This window comes from Bos mutus, chromosome 11 (genome assembly GCF_027580195.1).
Source record: "Bos mutus isolate GX-2022 chromosome 11, NWIPB_WYAK_1.1, whole genome shotgun sequence".
Classification (NCBI taxonomy): domain Eukaryota; kingdom Metazoa; phylum Chordata; class Mammalia; order Artiodactyla; family Bovidae; genus Bos; species Bos mutus.
Genome location: NC_091627.1, coordinates 89,729,752 through 89,744,859, shown reverse-complemented (window position 1 = coordinate 89,744,859; position 15,108 = coordinate 89,729,752).

Genomic DNA, 15,108 nt, shown 5'->3' with positions numbered 1-15,108 from the left:
AGAAAGAAGAACACTCCTGTCAATGATACATTTGAGAATACCTATTTCCCCAAACACTTGCTGATTCTAGGAACTACAAACTTCATTAATTTTGACAAATTGATAGATGCTAATTAAAAGAATTCAAGCCTCTTTTCAAAGGTTTAACGCATTTCTTGAGTATTCTTTTTTTATAAAAAAAAAAACATGGATTTGAGGGTGTTTGTATTGATTCTTATTAAATTACAAAAATTCTGTCTTAGTAAAAGGCATAATTCTTTTTCATCGATTTTAAAGATTGTTGTTTCTACTTGATTTGTTTTTTTACTTTTTCGATGTAAAAATAGTTAAGTACAATGGAAACATTGCTCTTAAATTGATTCTTTTGATTAGGTTTCTGACCATGGAATTCTGCTTCAAAAAACATTCTGCATGTGTAATCAGTTGTTTTCAACTCTTTGCCACTCCATTAAAGATATTAGCCCCAGATTTTTGAAGTATTCTCTTTCTTATTCATCTTGTCATGATTTTTTATGTTAAATTTTAACCCATAATTAATCAGTAATTATTTTTTGTGTGCACAGTGGGCATTTCCTCACACCAAATGGAGGGTCAATTGTCCCAAAGTTTATTGAAGAATTTATCCACAGTTTATAAGTGAACTTTCATTATTTTCCACATTCTCATGTAACATCATCATTAGTTTTGCATTATTCTGTTTCAAAGTCCTTTCCTTAACTACACTAAACTTCAAAAAATTAACCAGCAATTACATGGACTTCCCTATGTCTATATACATTTATTATCAAACTTTAAATATAAATCAATAGTTCACACTGTTTCTACAAAATATTTGCCTTTCTTGCTTTGATTCATTTTTATGATTTACTTCTTGTTTGGTTAAATTTAATTCTTAAGCAATTCTTTTCAGAATTCTGTTCTGGTATTATACCTTCTGAGTTCTTAAATGATTAGTAGAATTTTTCTGTAAAATTTCATAAATTGTGCTTTCCTGATTACTATTGCCCAGTGAGATGTAAAAAGATATTCCAAGGGAGAAGGGAACATTATTGTCAAATAAATTTGGAAAAGTGGATTTAAAAATTGTAGTTCATTGATGTGGTTTTTTTTTTTTAATTTATATTATCGTAGAATTTCTCAGAGATTTTAGTGTGCTTTATGCTTCTTTAAGAAATATGTATTATTTCTGCGATTACAGAAAAATAAAAGATTTTCTCCAGAAAAAAAAAAAAGAAATATCAAAATGTGAAGAAAGCTTCCTGCTTTCTTCTACCAGTCAGTTAGTTAATTGGGCTCTAATCTGTGTATTGGAACTATCATCTCTTATATTATAGACACTCATTTCTTTACCAATATATAGTTGGTGCCCACTATGTTCCAGGAACTATTCTAGACCCCAGAATACAGTAACAAATACAGTTAACAAATCAGAAAACAAATCAGAAAACCCCAGAATACAGTAACAAATACAGTTAACAAATCAGAAAACAAAACTGTGGAGGTTAATGGGGGGAGGAAGGAAGATGGAAAATAAATGTTTTAAAATGCCAAGTTTATCATTTGATGGAATGAGGGATACAATATAAAACAGGAAAGGGACGTGGTAATGTGTGTGTGCATGTGTGTATGTGTAGGAAAATGAGATTTGGTAAGGTTCAATTTGAAGTAAGTAATCAAAGATGTTTTGTTGAGAAGGTGCTGTTTTATAAGCAACTAAAATCACAATAAAATGTGGAAAATTCTGAAAGAAATGGGAATACCAGACCACCTGACCTGCCTCTTGAGAAACCTATATGCAGGTCAGGAAGCAACAGTTAGAACTGGATATGGAACAACAGACTGGTTACAAATAGGAAAAGGAGTACATCAAGGCTATATATTGTCACCCTGCTTATTTAACTTATATGCAGAGGACATCATGAGAAATGCTGGGCTGGAAGAAGCACAAGTTGGAAACAAGATTGCTAGGAGAAATATCAATAACCTCAGATATGCAGATGACACCATCCTTATGGGAGAAAGTGAAGAGGAACTAAAAAGCCTCTTGATGAAAGTGAAAGAGGAGAGTGAAAAAGTTGGCTTAAAGCTCAACATTCAGAAAACGAAGATCATGGCATCTGGTCCCATCACTTCATGGCAAATAGATGGGGAACAGTGGAAACAGTGTCAAACTTTACTTTTTGGGGCTCCAAAATCACTGCAGATGGTGATTGCAGCCATGAAATTGAAAGATGCTTACTCCTCAGAAGGAAAGTTATGACCAACTTAGATAGTATATTGAAAAGTAGAGACATTACTTTGCCAACAAAAGTCAGTCTACTCAAGGCTACGGTTTTTCCAGTGGTCATGTATGGATGTGAGAGTTGGACTGTGAAGAAGGCTGCGCACCGAAGAATTGATGCTTTTGAAGACTCTTGAGAGTTCCTTGGACTGCAAGGAGATCCAACAAGTCCATCCTAAAGGAGATCAGTCCTGGGTGTTCTTTGGAAGGACTGATGATGAAGCTGAAACTCCCATACTTTGGCCACCTCATGCGAAGAGTTGACTCATTGGAAAAGACCCTGATGCTGGGAGGGATTGGGGGCAGGAAGAGAAGGGGCTGACAGAGGATGAGATGGCTGGATGGCATCACCAACCCGATGGACGTGAGTTTGAGTGAACTCCGGGAGTTGGTGATGGACAGGGAGGCCTAGTGTGCTATGATTCATGGGGTCACAAAGAGTCAGACACGACTGAGCGACTGAACTGAACTGAACTGAAAATAGGTGAGTGGAAAAGGCAGTGGCACCCCACTCCAGTCCTCTTGCCTGGAAAATCCCACGGATGGAGGAGCCTGGTGGGCTGCAGTCCATGGGGTTGCTAAGAGTCGGACACGATTGAGTGACTTCAGTTTCACGCATTGGAGAAGGAAATGGCAACGTACTCTAGTGTTCTTGCCTGGAGAATCCCAGAGACGGGGGAATCTGCCATCTCTGGGGTCGCACAGAGTTGGACATGACTGAAGTGACTTGGCAGCAGCAGCAGCAGCAGCAAAATAGGTGAGAGAGCAAGCCATGCAGGTATCTAGGATGAACACTGGCAGGAAGAACTCCAGGCAGAAGGAATACTTCTTTATGTTCTTTATGTTTATGGGTTTGTGAAAGCAGCCTGGCAATTCAAGCCCACCTTAGTGAGAAAATTTTTAATTATTTTAATTGGGAGGATATTTGTTACAAGAAATATGTGCAAGTCAGCTGTAAGAAGGTATTAGCTATATTGTAAGTGACTCCGCCCTCCCTGATCAATCCTTCCATCAGAAGTGCAGTAGTTTTTCTAAGTGCAGTTTCTTCCCTTATAGTGGCATGATAGGAGATGATCTGAACCTGTGCTGGAACTCTGCTAACATGACCCACATTCAGATGGAGGCCTCTGACAGTAACCCCTGATTTTTTCATGCAACTCAGTTTTGTATTCTCTAAGAAATAGAAGCTGTCAGTCAAAACGTTACTGCAACCTGAACTATCCAATACGGTTACTGAAGCAAATTCTGCAATGATTATTTCAAACTGTGGCTGATGAGGAGGGGCTTGCAGGAAATTTAGGACTGTTTGCTCCCTCCAAAAGCATGATTAGCAACATAAGCACCATAGGAGCCAAAGCTCGAGACTGCATGTATCATTCAAGAATAGAAAGACTAGGGGAATAAAAATTTCTGTTCTTCATCACTTTCATGTATTTTCATTTGGCTCATAATTTCTTATCTCAGTTTTAGAACCTGAGTTAGCACTGTAAAGGGGATAACGGAAGTGCCTTTTGCATTTGAAATATAAAGGGCATGTGTGCATATGCTCGTGTGTGTGTATAACATGAAAGAAGAGAAACATTTCAATAAGACTTCTAAAACAAAGAGTTATATTCCTCTTTATTCCTCATTTTGAAAGTACTAATGAATTTAAGATTTTAATATTGAGGATAATTCTAATGTTATACTAGATTGTCTTCACTTTATATACAACTTTTCTTTCATTCTCTCAAGAAATCATTTCCCTTATCGATTCTTTTTTATTTTTAATTAATTAATTTTAATTGGAGGCTAATTACTTTACAATATTGTAATGGTTTTTGCCATACATTGACATGAATCAGTCATGGGTGTACATGTGTTCCCTATCCTGAATCCCCCTCCCACCTTTCTCCCGATCCCATCCCTCAGGGTCATCCCTGAGCACCCTGTATCATGCATTGAACCTGGACTGGCAATCTATTTCACATATGATAATATACATGTTTCAATCCCATTCTCTCAAATCATTCCACCCTTGGCTTCTCCCAGAGAGTCCAAAAGTCTGTTCTTTACATCTGTGTCTCTTTTGCTAACTCGAATATAGGGTCATCATTACCATATTTCTAAATTCCATATGTATGTGTTAGTATACTGTGTTGCTGTTTTTCTTTCTGACTTACATCACTCTGTAGAATAGGTTCCAGTTTCATCCACCTCAGTAGAACTGATTCAAATACATTTTTTTAATAACTGAGTAATATTCCATTGTGCATATGTACCACAGCATTTGTCTGCTCATGGACATCTAGGCTGCTTACATGTCCTGGCTATTGTAAACAGTGCTGCGATGAACATTGGGTACACGTGTCTCTTTCAATTCTGGTTTCCTCGGTGTGTATGCCCAGTGGGATTGCTGGGTTATATGGCAGTTCTATTTCCAGTTTTTTTAAGGAATCGCCACACTGTTCTCCATAGTGGCTGGACTAGTTTGCATTCCCACCAACAGTGTAAGAGGGTTCCTTTTGCTCTTCACCCTCTCCAGCATTTATTTTTTGTAGACTTTTTGATAGCAGCCATTCTGACCAGCGTGAGATGGTCCCTCATTGTGGTTTTGATTTGCATTTCTCTGATAATGAGTGATGTTGAGCATCTTTTCATGTATTTGTTAGCTATCTGTATGTCTTTGGAGAACTGTCTGTTTAGTTCTTTGGCCCATGTTTCGATTGGGTCATTTATTTCTCTGGAATTGAGCTTCAGGAGCTGCTTGTATATTTTTGAAATGAATTGTTTGTCAGTTGCTTCATTTGCTATTATTTTCTCCCATTCTGAAGGCTGTCTTTTCACCTTGCTCATAGTTTCCTTCATTGTGCAAAAACTTTTAAGTTTAATTAGGTCCCATTTGTTTATTTTTGCTTTTATTTCCATTACTCTGGGAGGTGGGTCATATAGGATCCTGCTGTGATTTATGTCAGAGAGTGTTTTGCCTATGTTTTCCTCTAGGAGTTTTATAGTTTCTGGTCTTATATTTAAATCTTTAATGAATTTTGAGTTTATTTTGTGTATGGTGTTAGAAGGTGTTCTAGTTTCTTTCTTTTACAAGTGGTTAACCAGCTTTCTATTTTGTTCCATTGATCTATTTTTCTGTCTTTGTGCCAGTACCATACTGTCTTGATGACTGTAGGTTTGTAGTATAGTCTGAAGTCAGGCAGGTTAATTCCTCTGCTTCCATTCTTCTTTCTCAAGATTGCTTTGGCTATTTGAGGTTTTTTGTATTTCCATACAAATTGTGAAATTATGTGTTCTAGTTCTCTGAAAAATACCATTGGTAGCTTGATAGGGATTGCACTGAATCTATAGGTTGCTTTGTGTAGTATACTCATTTTCACTATATTGATTTTTCTGATCACTATATTGATTCTGATCCATGAACATGGTATATTTCTCCATCTATTTGTGTCATCTTTGATTTCTTTCATCAGTGTCTTATAGTTTTCTATATATAGGTCTTTTGTTTCTTTAGGTAGATTTATTCCTAAGTATTTTATTCTTTTCGTTGCAATGGTGAATGGAATTGTTTCCTTAATTTCTCTCTCTGTTCTCTCATTGTTAGTGTATAGTAATGCAAGGGATTTCTGTATGTTAATTTTGTATCCTGCAACTTTACTATATTCATTGATTAGCTCTAGTAATTTTCTGGTGGAGTCTTTAGGGTTTTCTATGTAGAGGATCATGTCAACTGTAAACAGTGAGAGTTTTACTTCTTCTTTTCCAATCTGGATTGCTTTTATTTATTTTTTTTTCTTCTCTGATTGCTGTGGCTAAAACTTCCAATGCTATGTTGAATAGTAATGGTGAGAGTGGGCACCCTTGTTTTGTTCCTGACTTTAGGGGAAATGGTTTCAATTTTTCACCATTGAGCATAATGTTTGCTGTAGGTTTATCATAGATAGCTTTTATTATGTTGAGGTATGTTCCTTCTATGCCTGCTTTCTGGGGTTTTTTATCATAAATGGATGTTGAAATTGTCAAAGGCTTTTTCTGCATTGATTGAGATAATCATATGGTTTTTATCTTTCAATTTATTAGTGTGGTGTATCACATTGATTTGCAAATGTTGAAGAATCCTTGCATTGCTGGGATAAAGTCCACTTGGTCATGATGTATGAACATTTTAATATGTTGGATTCTGTTTGCTAGAATTTTGTTAAGGATTTTTGCATCTATGTTCATCAGTGATATTGGCCTGTAGTTTTCTTTTTTTTGTAGCATCTTTATCTGGTTTTGGTATTAGGGTGATGGTGGCCTCATAGAATGAGTTTGGAAGTTTACCTTCCTCTGCAATTTTCTGGAATAGTTTGAGTAGGATAGGTGTTAGTTCTTCTCTAACTTTTTGGTAGAATTCAGCTGTGAAGCCCTCTAGTCCTGGGCTTTTGTTTGTTGGAAGATTTCTGATTACAGTTTCAATTTTTGTGCTTGAGATGTATCTATTAAGATTTTCTATTTCTTCCTAGTTCAGTTGTGGAAACTTATAATTTCTAAGAATTTTTCCATTTCTTCCAAGTAGTCCATTTTATTGTCATATAGTTGCTGATAGTAATCTCTTATGATCCTTTGTATTTCTGTGTTGTCTGTTGTGAATTCTCCATTTTCATTTCTAATTTTGCGGATTTGTTTCTTATCCCTTTTTTTCTCGATGAGTCTGGATAATGGTTAGTCTATTTTATTTATCTTCTTAAGGAACTAGCTTTTAGAATTGTTGATTTTTGCTATAGTCTCCTTTGTTTCTTTTTCATTTATTTCTGCCCTAATTTTTATTTCTTTCCTTCTACTACTCTTGTGGTTCTTCATTTCTACTTTTTCTAGTTGCTTTAGGTGTAAAGTTAGGTTATTTATTTGATTTTTCTCTTGTTTCTTGAGGTAAGCTTAAATTGCTATGAATCTTCCCCTTAGCATAGCTTTTACGAATCCCATAGGTTTTGGGTTGTTATGTTTTCATTTTCATTACTTTCTATGTATATTTTTATTTCTTCTGTGGTTTGTTGGTTATTCAGAAGTGTGTTATTTAGCCTCCATATGTTTGTATTTTTAATAGTTTTTTTCCTGTAAGTAAATTCAGTCACTCAGTCAGGTCCGAATCTTTGCAAATCCAAGAATCACAGCATGCCAGGCCTCCTGTCCATCACCAATTTCCGGAGTTCACTCAAACTCATGTCCATCGAGTCGGTGATGCCATCCAGCCATCTCATCCTCTGTCGTCCCCTTCTCCTCCTGCCCCCAATCCCTCCCAGCATCAGAGTCTTTTCCAATCAGTCAACTCTTCGCATGAGGTGGCCAAAGTATTGGAGTTTCAGCTTCAGCATCAGTCCTTTCAATGAACACCCAGAACTGGTCTCCTTTAGGATGGACTGGTTGGACCTCTTTGCAGTCCAAGGGACTCTCAAGACTCTTCTCCAACACCACAGTTCAACAACATCAATTCTTCGGTGATCAGCTTTCTTCACAGTCCAACTCTCACATCCATACATGACCACTGGAAAAACCATAGCCTTGACTGGACAGACCTTTGTTGGCAAAGTAATATCTCTGCTTTTCAGTATGCTGTCTAGGTTGATCATAACTTTCCTTCTGAGGAGTAAGCATCTTTCAATTTCATGGCTGCAATTACCATCTGCAGTGATTTTGGAGCCCCCCAAAATAAAGCCTGACACTGTTTCCACTGTTTCCCCATCCATGACATGATGGGACTGGATGCCATGATCTTCGTTTTCTGAATGTTGAGCTTTAAGCCAACTTTTTCACTCTCCTCTTTCACTTTCATCAAGAGGCTTTTTAGTTCCTCTTCAATTTTTGCCACAAGGGTGGTGTCATCTGCATATCTGAAGTTATTGATATTTCTCCTGGCAATCTCAATTCCAGTTTGGGCTTCTTCCATCCCAGCGTTTCTAATGATGTCCTCTGAGTATAAGTTAAATAAGCAGGGTGACAATATACAGCCTGACGTACTCCTTTTCCTATTTGGAACCAGTCTGTTGTTCCATGTCCAGTTCTAACTGTTGTTCCCTGACCTGCATATAGGTTTCTCAAGAGGCAGGTCAAGTGGTCTGGTATTCCCATCTCTTCCAGAATTATCCACAGTTTATTGTGATCCACACAGTCAAAGGCTTTGAAATAGTCAATAAAGCAGAAATAGATGTTTTTTCTGGAACTCTCTTGCTTTTTTGATGATCCAAGGATGTTGGCAATTTGATCTCTGGTTCCTCTGCCTTTTCTAAAATCAACTTGAACATCTGGACATTCACGGTTCACATACTGCTGAAGACTGGCTTGGAGAATTTTAAGCATTACTTTATGGAAGAAAATGAAGAGGAACTAAAAAGCCTCTTGATGAAAGTAAAAGAGGATAGTGAAAAAGTTGGCTTAAAAAATCAGAAAACTAAGAAAACTAAGATCATGGCATCTGGTCCCATCACCTCATGGGAAATAGTTGGGGAAACCGTGGAAATAGTGGCAGACTTTATTTTTTCAGGCTCCAAAATCACTGCAGATGGTGATTGCAGCCATGAAATGAAAAGACGCTTACTCCTTGGAAGGAAAGTTATGACCAACCCAGATAGCATATTCAAAAGCAGAGACATTAGTTTGCTAACAAAAGTCCGTCTAGTCAAGGCAATGGTTTTTCCAGTGGTCATGTATGGATGTGAGAGTAAGAGTGTGAAGAAAGCTGAGCACTGAAGAATTGATGTTTTTGAACTGTGGTGTTGGAGAAGACTCTTGAGAGGCCCTTGGACTGCAAGGAGATCCAACCAGTCCATTTTAAAGGAGATGAGTCCTGGGTGTTCTTTGGAAGGAATGATGCTAACGCTGAAACTCCAGTACTTTGGCCACCTCATGCGAAGTTTTGACTCATTGGAAAAGACTGATGTTGGGAGGGATTAGGGGAAGGAGGAGAATGGGACAACAGAGAATGAGATGGCTGGATGACATCACTGACTCAATGGACGTGAGTTTGAGTGAACTCCGGGAATTGGTGATGGACAGGGAGGCCTGCCGTGCTGCAGTTCATGGGGTCGCAAAGAGTCAGACACGACTGAGCGACTGAACTAAACTGAACAGAGATGAGTGCAACTGTGCAGTAGTTTCACCATTGTTTGCCTTTCTTTGGGATTGGAATGAAAACTGACCTTTTCCAGTTCTGTGGCCACTGCTGAGTTTTCCAAATTTGCTGGCATCTTGAGTGCAGCACTTTCACAGCATTATCTTTCAGGATTTGAAATAGCTCAACTGGAATTCCATCACCTCACTAGCTTTGTTTTAGTGATGCTTCTTAAGGCCCACTTGACTTCACATTCCAGGATGTCTGGCTTTCGGTGAATGATCACACCATTGTGATTATCTGGGTCATGAAGATCTTTTTGTACAGTTCTTCTGTGTATTCTTGCCACCTCTTCTTAATATCTTCTTCTGTTAGGTCCATACCATTTTTGTCCTTTATCGAGCCCATCTTTGCATGAAATGTTCCCTTGGTATCTCTAATTTTCTTGAAGAGATCTCTAGTGTTTCCCATTCTGTTGTTTTCCTCTATTTCTTTGCAGTGATCGCTGAGGAAGGCTTTCTTATCTCTCCTGCTATTCTTTGGAACTCTGCATTCAGATGCTTATATCTTTCCTTTTCTCCTTTGCTTTTTGCTTCTCTTCTTTCACAGTTATTTGTAAGGCCTCCCCAGACAGCCATTTTGCTTTTTTGCATTTCTTTTCCATTGGGATGGTCTTAATCCCTGTACAATGTCATGAACCTCCATCCATAGTTCATCAAGCACTCTTTCTATCAGATCTAGTCTCTTAAATCTATTTCTCACTTCCACTGTATAATCATAAGGGATCTGATTTAAGTCATACTGGAATGGTCTAGTGGTTTTCCCCACTTTCTTCATTTTAAGTCTTATTTTGGCAATAAAAGATTCATGATCTGAGCCACAGTCAGCTCCTGGTCTTGTTTTTGCTGACTGTATAGAGCTTCTCCATCTTTGGCTGCAAAGAATATAATCAATCTGATTTTGGTGTTGACCATCTGGTGATGTCCATGTGTAGAGTCTTCTCTTGTGTTGTTGGAAAAGGGTGTTTGCTGTGACCTGTGCATTCTCTTGGCAAAACTCTAATAGCTTTTGCTCTGCTTTTCCTGTAGTTGACATCTAATCCTACCGCCTTGTGGTCAGAAAAAATGCTTGGAATGATTTCTTTTTTTTTTTTTTTAATTTTCCAAGTCCAGATTTATGGCCCAGGATGTGATCTACCTTGAGAAGTTTCCATGTACACTTGAGAAAAAGTTGAAATTCATTGTATTGGGGTAAAATGTCTTATAGATATCAATTAGGGATAACTGGTCCATGGAATCATTTAAAGTTTGTGTTTCCTTGCTAATTTTCTGTTTAGTTGACCTATCCATAGATGTGAGTGGGGTATTAAAGTCTCCCACTATTATTTGTTACTGTTAATTTCCCCTTTCATTATTGTTAGCATTTGCCTTACATATTTCAGTGCTCCTATGTTGGGTGCATATATGTATATTTATAATTGTTATATCTTCTTCTTGGATTGATCCCTGATCATTATGTAGTGTCCTTCTTTGTCTCTTTTCACAGCCTTTATTTCAAAGTCTATTTTATCTGATACAAGTATTGCTACTCCTGCTTTCTTATGGTCTCCATTTGCATGAAATATCTTTTCCAGCCCTTCACTTTCATTCTGTATGTGTCTCTTGTTCTCAGGTGGGTCTCTTTTAGACAGCATATATAGGGGTCTTGTTTTTGTTTCCATTCAGTCAGTCTTTGTCTTTTTGTTGGGACATTCAACCCATTTACACTTTAGGTAATTATTGGTAAGTGTGATCCTCTTGCCATTTACTTTGTTGTTTTGGGTTTGAGTTTATAAACATTTTCTGTGTTTCCTGTCTAGAAAAGATCCTTTAGCATTTGTTGGAGAGCTGGTTTTGTGGTGCTGCATTCTCTCAGCTTTTGCTTGTCTGTAAAGCTTTTGATTTCTCCTTCATATTTGAATGAGATCTTTGCTGGGTACAGTAATCTGGGTTGTAGGTTTTTCTCTTTCATCACTTTAAGTATGTCCTGCCATTCCCTTCTGGCCTGAAGAGTTTCTATTGAAAGATCAGCTGTTATCCTTATGGGAATCCCCTTGTGTGTTATTTGTTGTCTTTCCCGTTCTGCTTTTAATATTTGTTCTTTGTGTTTGATATTCATTAATTTGATTAATATGTGTCTTGGGGTATTTTACCTTAGGTTACCCTGTTTGGAACTCTCTGGGTTTCTTGGACTTGGGTGGCTATTTCCTTCCCCATTTTAGGGAAGTTTTCAACTATTATCTCTGCATGTATTTTCTCATGGCCTTTCTTTTTGTCTTCTTCTGGAACTCTTATGATTAGAATGTTGTGGCTTTTGACATTGTCACAGAGGTCTTTGAGGTTGTCCTCATTTCTTTTAATTCTTTTTTCCTCTCTACTTCATTTATTCCACCATTCTATCTTCCACCTCACTTATCCTATCTTCTGCCTCAGTTATTCTACTTTTGGTTCCCTTCAGAGTGTTTTTTATCTCAGTTATTGCATTATTCCTTATTGATTGACTCTTTTTTTTTGTTTTGTTTTTGTTTGTTTTTTGTCTTTTTTTAAATTTTATTTTATTTTTAAACTTTACAATATTGTATTAGTTTTGCCAAACATCGAAATGAATCTGCCACAGATATACCCGTGCTCCCCATCCTGAACCCTCCTCCCTCCTCCCTCCCCATACCCTCCCTCTGGGTCATCCCAGTGCACCAGCCCCAAGCATCCAGTATCGTGCATCGAACCTGGGCTGGCGACTCGTTTCATACATGATATTATACATGTTTCAATGCCATTCTCTCAAATCTCCCCACCCTCTCCCTCTCCCACAGAGTCCATAAGACTGATCTATACATCAGTGTCTCTATTTCTGTCTCGTACACAGGGTTATTGTTACCATCTTTCTAAATTCCATATATATGTGTTAGTATACTGTAATGGTGTTTTTCTTTCTGGCTTACTTCACTCTGTATAATAGGCTCCAGTTTCATCCACCTCATTAGAACTGATTCAAATGTATTCTTTTTAATGGCTGAGTAATACTCCATTGTGTATATGTACCATCACTTTCTTATCCATTCATCTGCTGATGGACATCTAGGTTGCTTCCATGTCCTGGCTATTATAAACAGTGCTGCGATGAACATTGGGGTACACGTGTCTCTTTCCCTTCTGGTTTCGTCAGTGTGTATGCCCAGCAGTGGGATTGCTGGATCATAAGGCAGTTCTATTTCCAGTTTTTTAAGGAATCTCCACACTGTTCTCCATAGTGGCTGTACTAGTTTGCATTCCCACCAACAGTGATTGACTCTTTTTTATTTCTTCTAGGTCCTTGTTAAACATTTCTTGCATCTTCTCAATCCTTGTCTCCAGACTATTTATCTGTATCTCCATTTTGTTTTCAAGATTTTGGATCATCTTTACTATCATTATTCTGAATTATTTTTCAGGTAGACTCCCTATCTCCTCCTCTTTTGTTTGGTTTGATGGACATTTATCATGTTCCTTTATCTGCTGAATATTTCTCTGCCTTTTCATCTTGTTTATATTGCTGTGTTTGCTGTGTTTATATTGCATGTGTTTATATTCTGTATGCTGGTAGTCTGTGGTTTCTCTTTATTGTGGAGATTCCTCCCTGTGGGTGGGGTTGAATGAGTGACTTGTCAAGGTTTCCTGGTTTGGAAGCTTGTGTCAGTGTTCTGGTGGGTGGAACTGGATATCCTCTCTCTGGAGTGCAAGGAAGCGTCCATTAGTGAGTTTTGAGGTATTTGGGCGTTTGGTGTGACTTTTGGCTGCCTGTATTTTAATGTTCAGGGTTATGTTCCTACATTGTTGGAGAATTAGCTTGGTATGAAACTTGTTGGCTCTTGGGCGGAGCCTGGTTTCAGTGTAGGTATGGAGGCTTTTGGATGAGCTCTTGTTGATTAATGTTTCCTGGAGTCAGGAATTTTCTGGAGTTCTCAAGTTTTGGATTTAAGCCTCCTGCCTCTGGCTTTCAGTCTTATTTTTACAGTAGTCTCAAGACTTCTCCATCCATACAGCACCAATGATAAAACATCTAGATTAATGGTGAAAAGATTCTCTACAGTGAGTGACACCCAGAGAGGTTCACAGAGTTACACGGAGAAGAGAAGAGGGAGGAGGGAGATAGAGGTGACCAGGAGAAGAAGAGGGGGAATCAAAAGGGAAGAGAGCAATCTAGCTAGTTATCAATTCCCTATGTGCTCTCCACAGTCTGTAACACTCAGAGAGGTTCATGGAGTTATATAGAGAAGAGAAGAGGGAGGAAGAAGATAGAGATGGCCAGGAGGAAAAGATGGGGGTGGGTCAAAAGGAGAGAGACATATCTAGCCAGTAATCAGTTCCCTAAGTGTTCTCCACTGCCTGGAACACCCAAAAAGATCCACAGAGTTGGGTAGTGAAGAGAAGGGGGACGGAAGAAATAGAGGTGACCTGGGGGAGAAAAAGGAGAGTCAAAAGGGGGAGAGAGCAATCAAGCCAGTAATCACACTCCTAAGTAAAAATGGGTACTGAAGATTGGATTCTTAAAGGTACAAAATTGATAACAAAAACCAAAAATCAAAGATTAAGACTCTAGAGTAGAGGTTAGACTCTCAAAAATACAATACTATGTATGGAACAGTCTTATGGACTCTGTGGGAGAGGGAGAGGGTGGGAAGATTTGGGAGAATGGCATTGAAACATGTAAAATATCATGTATGAAACGAGATGCCAGTCCAGGTTCAATGCACGATACTGGATGCTTGGGGCTGGTGCACTGGGACGACCTGGAGGGATGGTATGGGGAGGGAGGAAGGAGGAGGGTTCAGGAGGGGGAGCACATGTATACCTGTGATGGATTCATTTTGATGTTTGGCAAAACTAATACAATTACGTAAAGTTTAAAAATAAAATAAAATTTAAAAAAAAAACAAAAGAAGATCACAAAAATTATAAAAATTATATATATGAAATTTGCTTTAAAAATAGGGCCTTTTTTTGCAAGGTAATTGTAGGTTATAAAAATGAAAATTAAAGGAGTAATAAAGAACTTAAAATTTTTTTAAAATTGAAAAAATTTAAAAATGATAATAGTAAAATATATCTAGGAATTTGTCTGGAGCTGTTGAGGGCAGTGTGGGGTCAGTTCAGTTTCAGATAGTTCCTTGTTCCAGCTTATACTTCTTCTCAAGGTCTATAGGCCCCTTCCAATGTAGTCAGTGCTAACTACAGGGTTTTAATCTGTTGCACCTGTGACTTCCAGAGCGGTACCCTCTTCTTTGTTTATTTTGGCTTCTCTGTTTGCAAGTCTCTTCAGTGTCTAATTTCTGCCCTGACACAAGGGGGTGAAGGTGGTCACTTATTTAGGCTAACTTGTTTAGTTGTGCTGTGGGGAAGGAGGAACACTGCAAACAAATATCACTGGCGTGTGTGGGGAGTGCTCACAGTGTCTGAGCCACACTGGGTTTGCCCCCGCTCACGGTGTGTGTGCTTTCCCAGTCTACACTGCTCAGGCTCCAGATTGCTCTTCAGGGGAACTGTCTAAAGTGGGCCCTGGGTTTCATGCACTTCCCAGGTCTAAGCCACTCAGGTTCAGGTTCTTGGGTAATCCACAAAGGCACAGACTCAGCTGGGCCTGTGTTTTGTGCCCTTTCCAGGTCCGAGGAGCTCAGGCGACCAGGTGCTTAGCGAGCACACTCTCCCAGGTGTGTGGTATGTCTTGTCACCTCCCT